Raw genomic sequence first — 17,650 nt, forward strand, 5'->3', positions numbered from 1 at the left:
ACGACAAGAAACACGAACTAGAGAAATAATTCTCGATCTGTCAAAAATAAGTCTCCTCTGGGAGCAGACTTATTTTTGACAGATCGAAATCAGAGGGGAAATAATTCCCGAACTGTCAAATTTAAGTTCGGTCTCGTTTTAACAACGCAAATGAGACAGACCCTTAGTCGATAAAAGTGCCACCAGGGGTTTTACTTTTTAACACTGGGGTTTTTTCTATCTGACATTTCGGGAGGGTGACGGAAAACATAATACACCCAAAATTTGAGTTACAATCAAAGGGTTTGACAAAATCCCAAGAAATAAAAAAAATGTTTTTTAGCCGTAAACTAACGAAAGGCATTTGGTCTAAACTTAAGCGTTCGGTACTAAAATTGGGACAGGAATTTAAGACCCTATTGCTACTCCGTAATTGCAAGAAAAGCTGTACTTCCACAGGGAACCAACAGACGTTACTCAGGATCACTAGGATCCCCAATGTGTAAGTACTGGTGCATTCATTATTATAACTAATAATAACGGCACCGGCTGCGTCCGAATGCAGGTCAATTTGGGGATGGGAATGTTGATGTCTTACTTGCTTCATGGAATCCGAGGAGTCCTCTGCAGTCCCACAAGAAAACTCTGGGAGTTTCTGCACGGGAAAGCATTGTTTAATGGATTAATTTTGGTAAACGATAAAGATATAATTTGAAATGAAATAAATGAATCACAGTAGCCAAGATTCGTATCGAAATAAGGAACACTCGAAACCGAAAGCTTACTGTGATCTTCATTCAAAAATCTTTGCAAATTTCAGCCTTCTTAGATTCACAGAGATGGCGATTGTCAGCGTTTCCAAGCCAGTACCCCTCTCCAATTCCAATCACCAATCGGAACAAGCATCGAATCGAATTGTAAATTTCGCGTGGGAGCTCTCAACGGTGGAGATGGAGAAATATCGCGCGCCCCAATCCAGCATCCCCCGCACACTGTGACCGATTGGGTCTTTTCGTCCATTTGTCGATCAATCGAAGAAATAATCGCCCCAAAGCAACCAATCGCCTTCCACCAACTTTCGCCTACTGTGTGAGTCGACAACTTTTTGGCGTGGCGTGGGTGGCGAATAAAGGCCCAAACGCAATGATAGCGGAACGGCAACGGAATGCGGAACCGGTTCGCCAGCATGAATCACAACATCTCGACTGAGCTGACAACGAATGAAATTAGATCAACACTGAGTCGACAAGCTGATTATAGTTCATGCTGGCGAACCGGTTCCGCATTCCGTTGCCGTTCCGCTATCATTGCGTTTGGGCCTTAAGGGTGGAGCAACGGTTTCTTCTCATCTCGCGCTTACGTCTGGGGATTTAGTATTTTCTCTCTTTCGGCGAGATTTTTGCGATGAATCTGAACTAAAGTTAGCTCAACGGTTTTCAGTTGGATTAATGTTTTGTAAGCATTGAAAACCGATACTGCACCAACAAAGAAAGAAGTTGTTGGTGGGATGCGGAGCCTACTTTGATCTTCCCGAGTTGTGTCAACATTTCTCACCTTCCATTTGGCTAGAAGCACTGACTGGAAGCGCATTTGGATTGCGGGTAAAGTGTAGCGCGCGCTGCTGCTCCCGATGCGTAACCAAACACTCGTTTGCCACACATTATCTCACGGTGCTCCTAAAACCGTTATCGTCAGAAAAAAAAATTCCATCAAATATCAGTTCACCAGTCAATAGGGAAATCTTGTTTTTATCAAATAACACGGTAGAGCGTATCCTTGCAACTACTTTGGTAAATTTTCCCGCCTCAAAAATGTTTTTTCAATAGGATCCTAAAGGCCTGTCCCAATTTTAGAGCCAAACGCTTAAGTTTAGGCCAAAAACACATGTTTACTCAATGTTTAATGTTTTTCGTTTGTTTAAGGCCAAAAAACATTTTTTCATGTTTTCTTTAGATTTGTCACACCCTTTGGCTTAAACTAAAGATTAAGGTATATTTTGTTTTCCGTATCCCTTCCGAAATGTCAGATAGGAACAACCCCAGTGTTGAAACTCAAACCCCTGTGGTGTTTTTGTCGACGAAGCGAACGTCAAACATGATCAAAAGTGTCAAGATTCATTTATGGATCCAATTTTTAAATTAAAGTTTAAATATGATATATCTGTTATTTGAGCGGGAAAAATTGCTAAAGTAGTTCCCGCATAGAAAAACACAGTTTGTCTAATGTTCAGAACAGTAAATCTATTCTATCTGAAAAGGTTAGTGTATTCAAAACAGTTGATTTTTTTTTGAACAATATGAAAATCATTGCTCTAGACAATAAAAAACTGATTCTTCAATCTGAACCAAACAGTGACAATTTATTGTACTGTGCAAAAACAGTTACACCATATGAGCATGAAAATTTGAGATAAATGGTAGCAACGTACCGTAACCCTTTCTCAAATTGTTTGCACAACACACTAACACATGTGTGTATTTCACCATTAATTACATTTGTTTAAGAATTTGGAAAACAGTAGCATTTATTGGTATTGGTGGTGGTTGGGTGCTTGCCAATTTTCATTATATTGGCGAAGCTGTCATATGTTTTGTTTTCAAAAAGTGAAAATTAAAAGAATTCATGGCTTTATCACGGATTAGTGTCGGTGTTTTCATTTTTCGTGAAGTTATTCAGCTGCAAATGTACATTTACCTGTAGTGCAATTTCATCGGACGCGAAGTCTTCATGAACAAAACATTATGTGGCAACAGCACAAAACTAAAAGTCAGAAAATGCACGCGGAACTAGAGGAATCCGAAAAGGAAATGGACTTTGTGCGTAGTACCAAACCATAGTGAAACAATTTTAAAGCTGAAGTGCTGGACTTAAGATCCGGATTGAATGTAATCAATTCCACCCACAAAACGATGGCATTCTTGTCTTGATGGTAAGCAGAAGTGTTTGGGTCTCGATATATGTATTATCAATGTATTTTTTCATGTTTCAGAAGTAACCAAATGTTTGAAGAATCAATGCGTTTTTTCGGAAAAGCTGATGCGACGATGATATGCTTTATTCCGCAAAATCCACTTTACTGCCCTAAATCAACTATGGTAAATATGCGCTATACTGAGATGTTAAATAATACAGATATTCAACGACGTCAGCTGATCCGCCATTCTGCAGCCGGGGCAACATTTGAGAGAAAGATCCACTTGAAAGAATAAATAATGATCCAAGCAAAATAAGAAGAAAACAGATTAAATAAATATTATAAAAACCAATATGAAATCTAATGTTGTTTGACTCATTTTCCCCGAATCTTTGAAATAGTATGAACGTAAGGGTACAATTCAGCATAGGGTTAAAATACCATAAAACACCGTACACCAATAATTACACATACGGTATTTGTTTTCAATGATTTTTAATAGTTCAACCATTCCCACCTTATTTGATGAACAGTAGATTTGTCAAGAAATGGATAGTAAATCTACCATTCAGCAAACTGTAAACGAAAAAATTTGTTCGGGAAAATCGACGATTTTTTATGGTAACATAACTTAACCGCCTATTCCCCATATTGTACTTTTTCCAATTACTATTTATCAAACTGTCAATACCGTTACTGGTACTGTACATTTATTGTTATTTTGCATGTTATACGAAATGGGTCTGGTATTGTTGCAAATAGTTGTGGTCATTTAGAAAACAGTACACATATTATTCATGATTATGCGGGTTGCAGTAACATGTTCTTTCGTGTTATCCAATAAAAACAAGATTTCATTAAACATGTTAGGACCCTATTATTAAAATTGATGCACATTTCAACCTTGACACTTTTTAACATTCACTTCGCCGACAAATTTGCACTAAAGTTTCCCTTTTTGGAAAGTGCTAACAATGGGGTTGTTCCTATCTGACAGTTCGAGAGCGACACGGAAAACAACATGCACCCAACATTTAAGCAAGTTTAAACCAAGGGGTGTAATAAAATCTCAAAAGCGAAATAAATTTTTTTTTGGACTGAAACCAACGAAAACCACTTAAACATTGAGTAAACATGTGTTTCTGGCCTAAACTTAAGCATTTGATACTAAAATTGGACTAAGATTGTATTCTAATCTGCATGAGAAAAAATGTTGTTAAGGGCCTACATCCATTGATTTCTCATCATCGTTGCTCTCTTTGCATTATTGCAGAAAACTTATTCTCTTTTCGTAACATATGTTTGTGCTGTACGATGAAGAATCATTACATATTGCTTCATCAACAAGAAATATTGCAGATTTATCTAATTTAGCGAGAGAGAGGATCGATGAAGAGAAATCGCTCATGTCAGTTAGGCCCTATTGAAGTAACAGTGCAGATTTATGACAAAAACTGCAGCTTAAGTTGGAAGAAAAAAGTATTTTCTCTGTTCTCGTCGATTTTTGACGTTCGATGTCTTCTAAGAAAAAAATTGAATAAGGTGGCCCTTATTTAGTTATAAATTTTGACTCAAACTTTTTTGTTTGATGAAATTAGTGGCTGAGCTCTTCTGTAAACTTTTAGAAAATGTTATTGTGAACAACTTTGTCGAAGACACATTTGATCTAACTCTTCATTTGAGCTAAGTAAATTGATTCTGAATGTTTTAGCCTAGGGTGAACCCGAAAAATCAATTATTTTGGTCTAACTTTTTTGATTTCAGTTTTACGGTGAAAAATCACACGAATTATAAACTTGCAGTGTTCAGCAAAAATGTGTATAATTACAACTCTTTTGAAGACCACATTCATGTAAAACTGAAAACAAAAAAGTTAGTCTGAAAACTGATTTTTCGAGTCCACCCTAGGCTAAAACTTTCCGAATCAATTTACTCATGAATCAAAATTTATACCTAAATAAGGGCCACCCTATTCCTCCTTTGTGCAGGTATTTCCTGCAGGAATTCCTCCGGTGATTCCATTAATGGACCGTTCATAAATGACGTAGCATTTTAGGAGAGAGGGAGGAGTCTAAGATTTTGTGACGAATAATGTATTAGGTATAGAAAAATTAGGCTGAAATGCTCCTCCGGTAGTTCTCTCAGATATTCTTCATGGCTCCTCCAGTAATTCATCGGGAGTTCCTCCAGCAATTTCTTCGAAGTTCCTCCAGGAATTCCTTCGGAGTTCCTCCAGGATTTTTTTCCGGGGTTCCTCCAGGATTTCTTCAGGAGTTTCTCTGATAACTTCTTCAGATTTCTACAGTGTTTCTTCGGGAATTCCTTCAGGAATTCTTCCACACTTCCTACAGGAACTCTTCCGGAATTCCTTTGTACATTCCTTCGGAGTTCCTCCAGCAATTCCCCAGAAGTTCCTCTGGACTCAACCGGTAATTTCGCAGCAGTTCTGTCGGAAAAGCTCCGGAGCTCCACCAAGAATTCCTTCGAAGCTCCACCGGCAATTCCTTCCGAGCTCCGAACTCCTTTTAAGTTCATTCGGGTACTCCTTCGGAGTTCCTTTGGAAATTCCGTAGGAGCTCCACTAGAAGTTTCTCAGGAGGTCCCTTCAAATCCGGAGTTTCTCCGGAGTCACTCCATGAATTCCACCGTAGTTCCTTCGGGAATTTCCTCGCGAGTTGTTCCAAGAATCCCGCTGGCAGCTCCACCAGGAATTCTACCGAAGTTCCTTCAGGAATCCCACCAGGTGTTCCTCCAGGAATGGTCTCAGGAATTCTCCAGGAATCTTTCGGAAGTACTCACGGCTTTTTTTCCGGGAGTTTCTCCAAAGAATTGATTTAAGGAGTTCCAAAAGTCCTCCGGAGGTTCCCCAGAATATCTCCATGAATTCCACTGCAGTTCCTTCGGAAATTTCCTCGCGAGTTGCTCCAAGAATCGCCCTGGCAGTTCCACCTTGAATTCTACCGGAGTTCCTCCAGAAATACTCCCGTGGAAGTTTCCACGAATCCCCCGGGAGTTTTCCAGGAATTTCTCTGGGAGTTCCTACAAAAATTCATTCAGAAGTTCCTCTATAAATTCCTTCAAGAGGTTCTCCAAGAATTTCTGAGGATTTCTTTCACCGAAGATCCTCAAAAAACGTCATGATTTTGAGAACTCCTTCCATTGAATGTTATATCGATTTCTTCCGAAACTCATTGGATTCCTCTAGGAATAATTTTTGTTTGGTACCAGATTGTCTAGACCGGTTTTGATAGGGCTCTAGAAATACCTCCATTAACTCGTCCAGGAAATTTGCCAGGAGTTCCTCCTGGGATTCCTAATGCGATTTTGCCTGGAGTTTCTACCGAAATGTCTCCAGCGATTTCACCATAGATTCATTAAATGAAAATGTTCATCAAACCAAAGGATTCCCTAGGAAACTTTACCAGGAATAAGAATCTCTTCATAGATTCTTCAAGCAATGTTTCCTTACATTCCTCCAAAAATTATTCCCGAAACACTTAAGAATTCCTCCAGGAAAATCTCTATAGGAATGTTTGCAGAGATGTTTTCTAGGCTTTCTCCAAGTTACACTAAGACAATTTTTTAAAGGATTACTTCAGATATTCCTCCAGTCATGTTTCCAGAAATTCCTTAAGTAGTCCTCTCGATATTTTTCTAGGAACCATTTCTGAGACTCGTTAAGAGTTGTTAGGAATTGTCCCAGGAAATTATTCTTAAGATTTTTTGTTTCATTTTTTCCAGGTAATCAGGGATTCCCTTTGAAATGTCTACAGAGATTCGTTCTGGGCCTCCAAAAAATCCTCCGGGGATTCCTCCTAGAATTCCTCTATAAATTCCTACAGAAATTTATCCATGAATTCCTCCAGGAATTACATTTAATAGAATAAGAAGTCCTCCAGGTTTCCACTCCGATTTTTTTTAAAGAAATTCTTCCTTGAACTCCTTTCCTGAAGAAGTTTTTTGAGACATCCCTAGATAAGTTCCTGAAGGGATTCCTAGAGCATTCTCTGGTGGAACCTCATGAAAAAATCTAGAGTAATCTTAGAGGAAACCTCAGTGAAACTTATGGAAAAAAATCCTGGAGAAATTTTTGCATGAGCCTATGAAGTAATTCCCGAGGAAATCTTTGGATGAATTCTTGAAGATATCCTTGGAACATGAAACATGTTTTTCGGTTACGCTATCTTTATTTTTTTCATCGATTTTTTTAATAATAAAGACTGCGTAGACGAGTAGCATATTTCAATGAAATATACAGTCGATTCTCAACCAGCTCAACCCTGGAACAATTACTAGAGGAAACCATTCGAGATTTACTGGAGCCTTGGAGGAAGTCATGAAAAAAGGGGGGGAATTTTTGCGGGAATCCCTGTTGAAACTTTCTCTAGAGTAATCACTGGAGTAGTCCCTGTAGAAGGATTATCTAAGTTAATTACTGAAGGATTCCTGCAGGCGAACTCCGGCGCGTATTTTCTTCGAAGAAAAGAAAATTTTCTTGCTAATGAGTAATGGGAAGAAAATTTCTTCTCTTCGAAGAAATTGTTCGCCGGAACTCACCTACTGGAGGCATCTTTGGAGGAATCCCTGGAGAATCCTTGGAGGTATCCCAAGAAGCATCACTGTAGATATTTTGCTGGTGGAATCCATGGAGAAATCCCGGGAAAACCCCATACAGAGATTCTTTCTAGAGATAACCCTGGAATTGCCTTTAGAGGAACCTTGAGAAATTTTTGTAGAAATCCCAGATGAAGTCTTCGGAGGGATCCATGAAGAGATTTTCCAAACGGAATTGAAGTAGAGATTCTACTGAAAGAATTAATTACTTGGAGCATCACAGGAGTACTTGCTGATGGAATCCCTACAGGAATTCCCGGTAGAATCTCTGGAGCAATCCGTTGAGAATCCCTGAAGAAATCTCCGGAATAATTCATGGAGGAATTTTGAGAGCACAACCTGTGGAATACACTGAATGCATCCTCGAAGGAATTTCTGGAGAAATATCCGGAGTAATCCTGAAAGAAGTTGCCCCTAGTGTAATCCCTGGGTGGGAATCCCTGGAGAAATCCTTGGAGACATCTCTGCAAGAATTCCAATAGATATTTTTCTGGATGAATGCGTGGAGAAGTCTCTGGAAAAATTTCTGAATAAATCTCCGAAGAAACATCAGGAGGAATCGCTTGAAAAATATCTGGAATAATCTCTGCAGGAATCCATGGATCAATCTTTGAAAAAGCTCATGGAGGAATCATTAAAAACATTACCGATGGATTCTATGAAGAAATCACTGGAGGTATTCCTGTTACAACTCTTGAGAAACTCGTTGCGAAATCTCTAGAGGAATCCCTGTTCAGATTTTTCTGGAGGAATCCCTGAAATATTCCTTGGAGAAATCTCCGGAAGAATCCCTGGAGGAATTCCAGGCAGATTTTCTGGAGGAACTTCAAAGGGGGTCCTGGAGCCCTATCTGATCCGGTTTTAAAAACCGGGTTGGGACCAACACTTCTTCGTAAAGGAATCTCTGCCGAAATCGTTGAATGGATAACTGGAGAGATTCTCTATCTGGAATAAATTTATAGTAAAATGCCTGGAGGAATCTTCAAAAAAAAAAAAAAAAAATCCTTGAGAAATCTCTGGAACAGCCTTTGGAGAAATTTTCTTTCAACACCAATGTTTTCATTAGGTATCAATCTGACAAGGACAAATGAATAATTTGGTTTCCTTTCCTACCATACCAGGGATCAAACGGTTTGACGTATGGCTTTGGTCGTTTGAGAGCTGATCGATAAGTTTGATGATCGATCTTATCGATTTACTGCCAAACGGTCCAAGTCAAACGTCAGAACGCTTGATCCCTAACAGAAATCGAGCTTATCGTTTATACATCTGGTATGACTAGATCAATCTTGAATCATCATTGAACTTTCTAATCCTCATTTCGCTCATAGTTTGACAAATCACGAAGATTGAGGGGTCGCACGAATGGTTCTGATAACGTTGTGGGAATGGCCGCCTTCATCGTATTTCGGCAAGTTCTGACCACAACGGAATCCGGATTAACTCCGGAATTATAAGGTGAACCGATTCAATTTTGAGGCCCTTGCAAATTAAGAGGAATCTGGATCGCATGCCAAAGATTTCGAAAAAATCGGTTGGAATAAGACTTTTTACTGCTAATTGAAGATTTGAAAATCCTCGAAAACAGATAATGGGTACGCAAAGATTAATCTTCTCTAATATCTTTTCACGGCGAGACAAAAATGCAAAACTAATCTTGAGTAAGAGTCGTATAATTCCTCATTATCCATGTATCGCATCACCGACCAAAGGCGATTCCCCGATCTTTTTCCTCCTTCACTAATTAAAACCCTTCCCGTGGTGATTGTGGAGATGCAGAGGTATACTCGGACTCTAGCAGCAGCAATCATTACACATTGACATTCATTCCCCATCCCAACCAGCTGTAAGGAATAGGCCGACGTTCTTATTGATCAATAGTTTTCTTCAGATGATAAAGGTCTGAGGAGCACCGTGACATCTCCATCGAGGGCTGCGGTGGCGGCGACGAAATGTTTGTTTGTCGGGGATACAAATTAACTGCGCTCCCTGGTTCCCTGGCACAGCAAAGTGGCTAGTTATTGACTGTGAAGTGGCGTGCGCGCGTTCCGAGATGGTTAAACTCGATACTCCTACAAACCAACTGCCAGCCCATCCGTGACAAAAGAAGTTGTCTTGCTACTTGCCACCATCGTACAGCTTCTGTGTAACTCGAGAGGAGTAGGCGAGATCAGGTCTCCCAGTCAGAAGTAAGTAATCACAGTAGCCACAGCCACCGCCACGCGTTTATCTTTGTTATTGCTGGAGACGTCTCTGTTAAAAGCGCGATGCGAGCCGCGGCCTCCTGCGATCAATAAATGTTCAATAACAAAACGATCCGCGGCGTTTCGTGTTCTTTGTCGCGCACTCGAAATCGATTCCCATTCTGCTCTTTAACATCTCGCCGCATTTCGAAACACTACAAAGGTACGAGCCTTTGATCTCGCACCTTTGGATCGAATTTCACAGCGCTCTTCCGAAAGTGTGTTCCCAGATTGACACCCGCACCCAGCAGGGGTCGCTGCAGAACACAAGAAGCGACCGCGGCGCTGTCAGATTTTTACGATTCCAAAGAGCTGGAGCTCTCTAATTAAGTGCTAAATGGGAGGAGGATATGCTGCCACACATGGCACCGATTTTAATAATAATAATAATGGTAATAACTATAAACCGATAAATTACGACAGTTTTTGATGAGTTTTCGAGAGGGACATCGTTAGCCTGAAAACAGTTAAGGTGAAACTCCTTTGAATCCACTAATAACTGTATAAAAGTAGTGGTACACAAAAAATATTCTTCTATTTGTTGGTAATAGTGAAATTATAATTGATAAGACGTTGTTGCCAGTAATCGCAACTTCAATTTGAGTCTTTTCCCCTTCGACTAAATAAGATTGCTTGATGTCGTACGTAACCATCAACGTATCTGACACCCCTGCGAGCGAGCAGCTGGCGTAACATTAGAAAAATAAAAAAAAGCGAAATGCTGTGATCAAGTGATTGTTTTTAGCACGGTTTGGTGAAATTTTAAGTTGTTTTGATCAGAAATCAACCAGTAATTGTTCTTTAATTACCAAGTAGTGAAAGTAAACTGTGTTGGAGGTTCTACGTTTAGCGAAAGTGGTAAAATTCGACGAAAAGTGTTCTTCGTTCGCAGGCGGATAAATGTAAACAATTGTAGCAAAGTTAAACGTCCGTGTTGAAAATTAGCACGGTTCATGAAATTTTCACCAGCTACTAGTGTTAAAACTACGGAAATCGTAAGGTAATAGTGTCTTGATGTCCCGTTAACAATTTGGGAGTGAACTTAGTGTAGGTAAGTGAAATATTTTGAGAAATAATGTGGACTTCCAGAAATGTGTTTGTATATGTGAGGAAGCCATTTTCACTGCCATGATAGGGATTCCTTCCTATATGTCCTTAAATATTTCGAACCTCCCTGAGAACCGCGCCGATCTACGACGAAGTGTCACAGGCAGCGGCGGTCAACGCGCGGGGAAAAAGCACCGGATACGATTAATTATGACAGAGCGCGCGGTTATGTTCTAGTTTTCTTCCGTCAACTCGATGCCAACAGCATTCGCTCGGCGGATCCAACAAGTTGTCGTCGTACCTAGTCGTAGCGGTTACTGCACTTCCCGGCCAGTTGCTAAATCCCAATCGAAGTATGCGTTGCGAGTTGCGAGCGAGAGCGACCGACGACGACGAGCACGCCCAAGTTAATGAGTAGCAACTCTCGTTAGGCCTAGGCCTACTGCGACGAAAAAGAGTTCGCTGCGGTTGCAATTTCGTCCGTCCGTTCGTCCATTCGTCGGTGTCAGTGGACTACTAGATGAACCGGACAGGTTGTCAAAAAGGAACAAGTCGTCTCCGCTGACTGCTCGCTCTTCTGGATGATATGCGAAAAGTATGCAACTAACCACTACCTCAACAAGTGGACAAACAGGACGGATGTGTTCCTCCCGATGATGGTTGGGAAAGGTGATGATGACGTGGAGGCGGTGGTCGGCAAAAGGTTAGGTGGTTAAATTTAGAAATGCTTGTCCAAGGGAATGCTCGTATTGGCAATATGAGGGAAGTATTTTCCACAGACATGCAATCTAAATTGAGGTTCTTGGTTGAGGAAAATTTGCTCAATTAGGTAAACATATAACCCTGGATTCCATTTGGATTTTTCTGGAATAGCTGGGCTTCGTAGCCGTGCGGTTAGCGGCGTCAGTCGTTTAGGCGTATTGTGCTACGGAGTGTGGGTTCGATTCCCGCCCCAGTCGGAGAAAACTTTTCGTCAAACGAAAAATTCTTCACTGGTCCACTGGTCGTTCCATGTGTCCGTTGTCTAATGTTAGTAATGTTCAGTCTGTGCAGCCTTTGGCTGAAGACGGTGTAAATTGTCTTTTCTTTTATATTCTTGGTACATGACTTGCACCTCTCAGATTTTTTCTCATTCGATTGGCCCGTTCTCAATCCATTTTGTGACATACAAACACCGTTCCATTTTTATTTATATAAAATAGATAACCTCTTTGATATTTTTACGAAATCCATCTGATCTTTTGTTCAAGTTCAATTTCAAAGTCCATTCAAAAGGCTCTGCATTGTTTTGATTTTGTACGGGGTTTTGACGTTTACTAGCCTTGTTGTATGCAAATTACATGAAAGAGTAAAAGAGAGAGAATGATTTTGTGCAGAGCTGATTATGCATAGCATAGCATAGCATAGCATAGACTGACTGTACATGTCAATGGTTGCTACTCCGTGATTGATCAGAACTGGTAATAATTGCACTGCGATCCAAATGAATAAGGGATGGGAGTTTCCGCTTACTCTCGGAGTGCAATTTTAGCAGATCTAATATTATTGATCAATAACGGCGCCGGCCAAGTCCTTACAGTCAGTTGGGATATGAAAGGAATGTTAGGGTGTAATGATTGTTGCTTCTAAAGACCGAGAATACCTCTGCATCTCCACAATCACCACGGGAAGGGTGTTTATTAGTGGAAAAGGAAAAGATCTGGGAGTCACCTTTGGTCGGTGATGCGATCCATGGATAAGGAGGAAAAATACGATTTATACCTTAAGCTAGTTTTTAGTTTTGTCTCAAAAAGTTTTTGGTAGAAGATCTATATAAATAAAAATGGAGTGGTGTTTGTATGTCACGAAATGGCTTGAGAACGGGTCAACGGATTAACGCAAGTTTTTCAGTATTGCACTCCGCAAGGGATGCGACGTGTTTGTGTGAAAAAAAAAGTTCGGGAAAGTCTCCGGAATAATCGGGAAAATGGGAGAAGACTAAGGTGTCATTTTGTATGGGGGATTTCTTGACGTTTTCCAACAGCCTACTTGATGGCAAGACGAAGTTTGCCGGGACCACTAGTTTAAAATAAACGTCAACATCTATAATGTCGAACCATTCAAAAGAAGTTTTTATTAATGGCGAAAAGAGAAAAATATATGCGTTTATTTTAAATTATATGAAACAGGAATAATGCCGACACTTTTAGTGACGAACCATACATAGTTTGTTTGAAAATTACATTAAAGTATTATTGAACATTTATGCCTTAAGAAGAAAAGTCTTTGGTAGAAGTTTTAAAATAAACCTCGACATTCATAATGTCGAACAATTCAAAAAATATTTTAAGTAAAGTCAAAAATTGTATATGTATATTAGAATTGTATAAAACAGGCATAATGCCGACACTTGTAGTGACGAATCATACAAAGTTTGATTGAATATTACAAAAAAAGTAACGCTTTCATGAAAAAATGTGTTATCATAAGCATGAAACGAGCTCACCAGTTGGTAATCCATCCTCGACTGAACACGAATATCTTTTCGCACTCACACAGCGCGAACAGCAAAACTTCTCGGCGCCCCGAAAACGAAGCGTCTTGCTTGGGCTTTCCAAAACACTGATTTTGTGCAGAGCTGATTATGACTCAAAAACCTACTACAGTCATCTCTCCCTTACTCGATATTCGGTATCTCGATATCGAGTTAGAGAACCATAGGTTTTTAGGTTGTCATGGCTACGTCGATGGTCCCTTGGATCGCATATGCACTGGTTTTGTGTTCTGTAACTCGATACCTCTCTAACAATATCGAGTTATGGAGAGTTGACTGTAGTTTGCTCTCCCAAATCTATTTTCAACATTGCGAGATGAATTATTTACAAGAGTATCAAAAAGTGCTCTAAAATTTATTGAGTAGGTATCTGTTTTGAATTCGCTCTTATTTTTGCATGAAACTCTGATTCGGTTCTAGCTAATCAATTTTTTAGACTTTCAATAAATTCCGACTAAGGATGTGTTCGAAATTCTTTCTTCTGTTCGTAATACTAAAGCGTCTTCTTCGATTTACATTCATAATTCTCTTAAACATGACACATACATTTCAGACGCTTTTGATAGAAATCCGAAAAGATATTATGTGAAAATCGAAGTAGATTTCTAGTTCGAATCCAAGAAGATCTTGATCAGGAATGAGTTAAGAAAATTGATGTGGTTTTTTCTTTATATATTTTATATAAAAATACTTGAAGATCTCCAACTGAAACACAAACAATTTCGAATCAGATTTAGAATGCAACTCAAATTTCTGGTTGCCGGGCATAAAATCAATAGGGTCCTAAAATGATTGACAAAATCTGATTTTAATTACATTTTTGCGTGCTTTTGCTATTACTTTGGCAAAATTTGCCGCTCAATTAAAGACAACCATATCATATTCAAACTTTAATTAAAAAAATGGGTCCTAACTTAAACCATGACACCAAAGACAAATTAAAGACCTCCATGTTCCTTGCAGTTTCACAAAATTGTATGGCTCATAAGGTAATCTAGAATGCCGTGAAAAGTGTACTGCGATCTGTCAAACTTGGGTACCTTTTGCACTACCGAGGGACCAAATGCAGTACTAGAAGTGGTACCCAATCTGAGCCTGAGTGGGACGGACCTGATGACACTTTTGATCATGTTCGATGTTTTCTTAGTCGACAAAAATTCCACTTTTTAACACTGGGGTTGTTCGTATATGACATTTCGGAAGGGACACGGAAAACAAAATACACCCGAAATTTGTGTTTAAACCAAGGAGTGTGACAAAACTCAAAAACGGAAAACATGTTTTGTAGACTTAAACCAACGGAATTCTCTGTTATTTTTGCAGACAATTCTATTAACCTTTACAGTACTGGGTGCCGGCATCAAAGTTTCAAAATACTAAAGGTTTATCATTGTTCGATCGATTTCGACGAGATTTTTAGGAGAAATCACAAATGAGTTATATATTTTACTTATGCAAGTCACAGAATGAATTCACAGAATTTTGAATCGTCGATGTCGGTACTCAGTACTGTAAAGGTTAAGATTTGGCTCTTTGAACTCCCAGCAGTTCACAGAACTTTGAATAAATCTAAGAAGAGCTCAAACTGAAATACAAAACATTCCATTCCGTTCTAAATCCTGTTGGATTTTCATACGAACTCTTGTTGGAAGTGCTCATCTATATAAATAAAAATGGAGTGGTGTTTGTATGTCACGAAATGGCTTAAGAACGGCTCGACGGATTAGAATGATTCTTCCATAGTTATGTTCCTGAAGTGTTCCGACGTGTTTGTGTATATAAAAAGCAAGGGATATTTAACGGGAAAGTTGAAAAAACAGGAGTGAATGGAACTTCCATTTTGCACGGAGCGTTCCATGGCGTTTTTCAACAGCCTACTTGATGGCAAGAAGAAGTTTGCCGGGACCACTAGTAAGAAATAAGAATAAGATAATGACGGATTTCTAGAAGAAAAAGAAATATGATTTTGAACTTGTATCGGAACGTAATTTAAAAAAGTAATTCGGGAGGATACTGGACAGATATTCTAAAGAAACCAAGAAGATTTTAAACCGAAACCAGATTCTAGCACAATTCCCAAGGATTTCAAGCTTGATTGCATGATAATTCAAACCAGAAAGGAGATTTACCAAAAAGATTTCGAACAAAAATCGAAAATTTTGTTGTTCAAAAATTCATTGTCTACAGGCGTCCTAAAGAATTTCAAACGTTTTTCCATAGGAATTCGAGCATTAATGACAATAGGAAAAGAAAATGATTTTAAGGCGAAGTAGGCCGTCATTGAAATTTGTGCTGGTCATCGATGATTGTGACTAATTCATCTCACGATTGGAAATTTGAAGAAAATCATTCGGTTTTGCGGAAAAAAATATCAGCATACTTTCTGCATGTAAGCGCAAGTAGTGATACTTTTCTGAATCAATATTACTTAAGATGACTGAGTTTTGTCACTTTGAAATTGCAAGCTGCAAAATCAACATGGCTGCCAAAACGAATGACGGGCTACTTAGCCTTAAACTTATATCGTAACGTATCTTGAACAAAAATCCGAAAAAAAGATGTTTGGAATAATACCGGACAAATATTCGAAAGAATTTCGAACATAAAACGAAATATCAAACCGAAATAAAACAGAATGATATCGAATATAAATCCTGAAGATTTCGAGCATGAATCTTACCTATTTCGAGCTGAAATCCTAAAATTTGAAGTAGTTTTGATATAAAACCAAAAATCTCAAAGATTTCGAGCTTGAAAGCTTTAGATTTCAGGCAGAAATTCTAGAAGGCAAAAGGATGTCGAGCAGAAATCCGAGAGAATTTCGACCAAAAATCTCAAGGATTTCGAGCAGAAATCCCGACAGTTGTCAGATGTTGAAGAAGAAACTCCATTGATTTCGAATTCAGAGCAGAAATTTTGGGAACATTTCCTGAAATCTTAGCAGACTCCATGTATAAATCTTAGAGAATTTGCAGGAAAAATTAGACTGTGAATAATGTTCAATGGTTTATTGTGAAATGGCTATTGTCAGTCATTAGTCTAAGTCGATGTCTACTTCAATTTAGATTTATTCACCAGCATCCAGAGCTGCGCAATATCAGTCATATAAACTGATGGCTGATGGCGTAAAACTATCAATATCACTGTCGAGGTATCAATATCATTCTGATTTGACACCGCTTCACAGCGGTGAAGCGACACCGCCCTCTAGATCATAATCACTGCAGAATGAGTGATCACGTGGTAATTATCCAAGCTATTAATGTTTTTCGGTGACCAACAAATAGTTGACATCCATCTACAGTACTGACAAAAATATCGTACAGATAAGTTGCCGTTTTATTAGCTTAATTTAAGACTCAACTTAACCTTTCAGTGATATCCACATTCTATCACCATCAGTGCTCTGGTGATGGAATAACCAAATGACGTTGATGGTATACATAATGATCTGCGTTGTATCGTAGTCGGCCAGTCGAAATCAGCAAATTTTAAGCCTTGATAGTGACAGCGAGCAACTCTGCCAGCATCATGATTTTGAACACAAAAAAGGCAAAATTTAGCGAGATATTTCCAAACAAATTTAAACTGGAAGCTCAACAATTTCGTGCCAGAACCACTAACTTTTCAAGCAATCCATTGTCTCAACGATTTCGAGCAGATATCTGTAGGGTTTCGAACAGAAATTCTGAGATATTTTAAGGGTTTGGTGTTATGAGCAAGAATAAAGTAATCCAAAAATTTTGCTTGTATATATGTATACTAAACCCAAATTTATTCCAAGTAGACATTCAAAACAATATAAAACTCAAGTCAACTCAAAGCATGCTCCCATAAAGTACCAAAAATATTTCACAACCATCGGGCATTAGTCGGTCGCAACAAAAAGCACTACAGAGTGAGAGCAGGTGCCTTCGAAATTTTCTGAAATGCATGTTTTGTAAACATATGTTTCCAACAGAGCAACCATTTGACAGGATGTGCGGTTATGTGTTGCTTGCTGCTGTGCGTCTCCTTCGTCCATCAAAGACGGCGGCGACTTACTGCCATGTGCAGTTTCACAACCTCAGGAGGTGGATGCTGCAGTGCGTTCCGTTCTAAACTTTACGTGGCGATGGAGTGCGCATCTGCTCCGCGTCGTTTGACGCGCTTTTCATAAATCGCACCACCACAGGAACTGAGTGCATCCGATCGATGCACGTAAGTCATGCGCGTTGATAACAGAGTTGAACCGGTAGTGTGATGGACCGGTTCTCCGTTCGTTCCGTCGACACCTGTGTGCTCGAACCGGGGAGATTATGCGACAAACGTCCGCAAAAG

General features: G+C 39.3%; 1 protein-coding gene and 1 long non-coding RNA gene across 2 annotated transcripts in view; one reads left to right on the forward strand and one right to left on the reverse strand.

Moving 5' to 3' along the window:
• LOC5579075 (ETS-like protein pointed) overlaps positions 1 to 17,650 on the reverse strand; it is a 412,535-nt gene that overhangs the window by 223,399 nt on the left and 171,486 nt on the right. The gene's annotated exons all lie outside the window — the stretch shown is intronic.
• LOC110674224 lies at positions 2,528 to 3,201 on the forward strand. Its single transcript, XR_002498746.1, has 2 exons — positions 2,528 to 2,908; positions 2,969 to 3,201. It is a non-coding gene; the product is annotated as an uncharacterized LOC110674224 (long non-coding RNA).

The sequence above is a fragment of the Aedes aegypti genome, chromosome 1, assembly GCF_002204515.2.
Source record: "Aedes aegypti strain LVP_AGWG chromosome 1, AaegL5.0 Primary Assembly, whole genome shotgun sequence".
Lineage (NCBI taxonomy): Eukaryota > Metazoa > Arthropoda > Insecta > Diptera > Culicidae > Aedes > Aedes aegypti.